At 43.4% G+C, this 3944-nt stretch overlaps 1 non-coding gene across 1 annotated transcript; it reads right to left on the reverse strand.

The window, feature by feature from the left end:
* Nucleotides 1-3332: 3332 nt before the first annotated feature.
* Nucleotides 3333-3416, reverse strand: Trnas-gga. Its single transcript is given in 2 exon segments — nucleotides 3333-3367; nucleotides 3377-3416. It is a non-coding gene; the product is annotated as a tRNA-Ser (tRNA).
* Nucleotides 3417-3944: the final 528 nt, after the last annotated feature.

Consider the following 3944-nt stretch of genomic DNA (forward strand, 5'->3'; position numbering starts at 1 on the left):
GCACGTTCCATCTCACTTCATTGCCCGGTCCGAACTGCACTGCTGGCGCATTCCACCTCGTTGGACGACACACGATGGCCAGGAAATAGTAGCAGTCCAGCAAAGATAATACGGCAGAGCCTATATCGGTAAGCGCTGTTGCTGCCGCTCACGGGCAAGCGAGGTAGCAACTCAGTGACACCAGTAACTGAAAATCAACATAACGAGACGGCAGTACGGTAAAAATAGGGTGTTAAATAAGAGGTAGCACGAACACGAGCCACGCACGGCTGAAAAGGGTTCCTACTTGCGTCCAGAAAGTAGGAAAGTCGACCGAGTAATATGCTTGGTCTGTAATTCCTCAACCGGTACTGACAACATAAGAACGAATTTAGGGGGCATTACTTTTCGGCAAGCATTCGTATTAACAGAGCGTAAGAAATGGGTTACCTTCACGGCCTACAATAACAATAAGTAGGTTTGGCAAACCAGTGGCCTTAAGAACCTTGTGTCTTTCCTCTGACAGATTCAGAAATTATGCTGAAGACCTATACATTACACCATCACTTTGTTTTGGTCATTGCTAACATTAGTGTAACTTATAAACTTAATTAACATCAACCAGTTGTAACGCGATTGAAAAACAACGCTTGTAGTTACTGAACACCGCTTAATGCGAAGTGCTCTAGCTTGCGAGGCAGCGAGGTGAGGTACAGTGGAATCGAATGGATAAGCGACCGTTGGTATTATACAAAGGCCAGTCCGAGTGTGGTTTTCAGGCAGTTTTCCACGTTCTTTTAGGCAAATTCTCGGCTGGTCCCCAATCTTTGCCCCAATCAAGAGTTAAAACGTGACAACACAGAACAAGGTTTACACGATTCACAGACAGACGCACACGACTTTCCATCATAATTAACTGACTACCGTCGCTATTTAATACACTCTTTTTGGGACATCCTAAACTGTCTCTAAATTTCTTTCATGATGAATAAATCCTCTCAAGTTGTACTTGACAAATCCTTTATTGGATAGAATCGTACAAACGATTCGAATTTCAGGATGTGAATCCCATCTTCAGGCGCTACAAAAAACAACGGGTACTAAGAGGCATACTATGTAACGTCGATTATATTGTTACAATATTAATTATATTACTGTAATAATACATTATTGGCTTGGTGCATATATTCGTAGCGTTTTTCCGTAAGTTTAATAAACACAACAGAAACATATAACCGAGAATTAGCCATTAATAATACGTTCTTCTTCATTATTTACAACAGTCTGGCAACGCTGGGGTAGCTTTTCAATTCCGTGGCTGTACCAATCACGTGGTTTTGAGGCAAAAAGGAAAAAATGGTTTAAATGGCTGTGAGCACTATGCGACTTAACTTCTGAGGTCATCAGTCGCCTAGAACTTAGAACTAATTAAACCTAACTAACCTAAGGACATCACACACATCCATGCCCGAGGCAGGATTCGAACCTGCGACCGTAGCTGTCGCTCGGCTCCGGACTGTAGCGCCTAGAACCGCACGGCCACTCCGGCCGGCTTTTGAGGCAAAGAACTCGTCGACACATGCCCAGAGCGCATTTTCACTCGCAAAGGAAGTTCCTTGAAGTTGTTCGACAAAGAGCGGATCATGTGAAAATCTGTGAACGCAACATCAGATGAATACGGTGGATGCGGAATTACTTCCGAACGCAATTCCGGCATAGTGTTTTCTGTCAGCCTAGGAGAATGCAATCGGGCGTTATCATGGAGTAGCATCAATACACGCAGTCTTTCTGGTCGTCTTTCTTGGACTGTGTCTGCAAAACGTCTCAGCTGTTTACCATAAATGACAGCAGTGATGGTTACACCTAGGGGAAGAAATTCATAGTAAACCACATCGTCGCTGTTCCACCAGATGCATAGCATTATCTTCTGTGGATGCGCGCAGTTCTTTGGAAGTACTGCTTTGTTTGGAGTCTGCCGTTCCTTTCTTTTCCTTGTGTTAGCGTAAAGACACCATTTCTCATTACCAGTCACAGTACAGGAGAGGAATGGTCGGTGTTGTGCACAAGCCAATTGATGATGAGCAGGTAGAGAAGCACATATGGCAACCTGCTGATTTTTGTGATTTTGGCTATAATGCACTACCTATACACACGATTTTTTAACTTTCCCCATTGCATAAAACTGTCTCACGATGGTGGAATGATCACAGTTCATAACATTTGCTAGTTCTCAAGTACATTGACAAGGATAATTGTGGATTAATACCTTTAAATAATCACCAAATCTCGAAGGTCATTAATGTCAAAACTATCCTCCTTAAATCGGGAAAACATTTTCTTGCTGTGCTATGTCCAGTGGCACTCTCCCCATACACAGCGCAAAATATTTACGGCTACCTTCGCTGCTGTCACCCCCCTAAAGAAGTTAAACAAAAGAGTGTCGAAAATAATCCGATTTCTCGACTTGGCACTCCATTTTCTAGCGTGCACAGCTCCACTCACTATCCTCGAATGACAACTCAGAGAGCAACAGTGAAATTTCACCCTCTCCTTCAAACTATCTGTCTTGCTCACTGATGCTGCCTACAACAATAAAGTGTACTTAGAGCCATATTCAGTTGGATTTAATAACTCCTAAAACCGCTTGTGCTCAAAGAAATGGGAACGCTGAGGTATTTCCCACAAAAGCATGCGAAATGTCTCAGGGAGGAAGACTTTGGTGTTTCCCACAAAAGTATGTGCAAAAAAGCGCTCTAAGTGTCCCAGGGAGGACGACTGTATGAAGGCTGGAAGGTTTCACAGGTGTGCCAGAACCCGCTGCGAACTTTTTTGAGTTTGTGTTCAACTGCCGCAGTATTCTTCGGAATAAAAATTGTAATTAGATTACAAATTGCTTAAATATTCTTGTATCACCAGCAAAGCTTTCTCTCTCTTTGTGCAACGTTACATTTAGTTCCTACGATATCTTCAGTTTATAAACTGTGTGAAATATTCCACACAATACCCAAATTTTTTAAACAATATACAGTATTTCATAAACAATATCACCGCAAATTGTTTAAATATTCCAACTACAGCTCTCACAGTACTTTATTATAGGTGTACTTCGATAGTATATTCAGTGTGTGAAACGAATTGTTTGATTAATAATTCCTTTGGCACATCTTCTGCAGCAACATTTGCAGAGTTTTGTGACATCTTCAAAATATGTGTGTGACAATATTCCGCACATTGCTTAAAAAAAATGGTTCAAATGGCTCTGAGCACTATGGGACTCAACTGCTGTGGTCATAAGTCCCCTAGAACTTAGAACTACTTAAACCTAACTAACCTAAGGACATCACACACATCCATGCCCGAGGCAGGATTCGAACCTGCGACCACAGCGGTCGTGCGGTTCCAGACTGTAGTGCCTTTAACCGCTCGGCCACTCCGGCCAGCGCACATTGCTTAAACACCAGATTTAATAACTCCTCAAGTAGTTCATATTCAACAACAAGGAGAAGGCTGGGGTATTCCCTGCAAGTATACCACAAAGGAAGTGTGCCAAGGTATAAAGCTGCGGTATTTCCCGCAAAAAGCGCTTGAGCTGTGCCACAAAAAAAGGTTGGATTATTTCCCACAAAAGACGGAAAGTATCCCAGAGAGCAAGGCAGCGTGGCTTCTGGTCTGCTGTCATCTCCACGTGGCGTGATCAGCGTGCCACAAAGAAGAAAGAAAGTGCACCAAGGAGGAGTGAGGCTGAGGTATTTCCGCACCACGGGAACTGCGTAGCACATCCCTGCGGCTGCCGCGACTCAGACCCTGGCTCGAGCCGCGAGCCCAGTGTACGGCTGCTTCTAGCGGCCATAACTGAGGTAGAACGAGCGCGCGCGAGGAATTTTTTCCGATATGTTTAGTATAATCTATTACAGTGTAGTTACATGGTTCTTTTTGCTATTGGAACAAAAAAAGGTACTGCGGTT

This window comes from Schistocerca americana, chromosome 5 (genome assembly GCF_021461395.2).
Source record: "Schistocerca americana isolate TAMUIC-IGC-003095 chromosome 5, iqSchAmer2.1, whole genome shotgun sequence".
Lineage (NCBI taxonomy): Eukaryota > Metazoa > Arthropoda > Insecta > Orthoptera > Acrididae > Schistocerca > Schistocerca americana.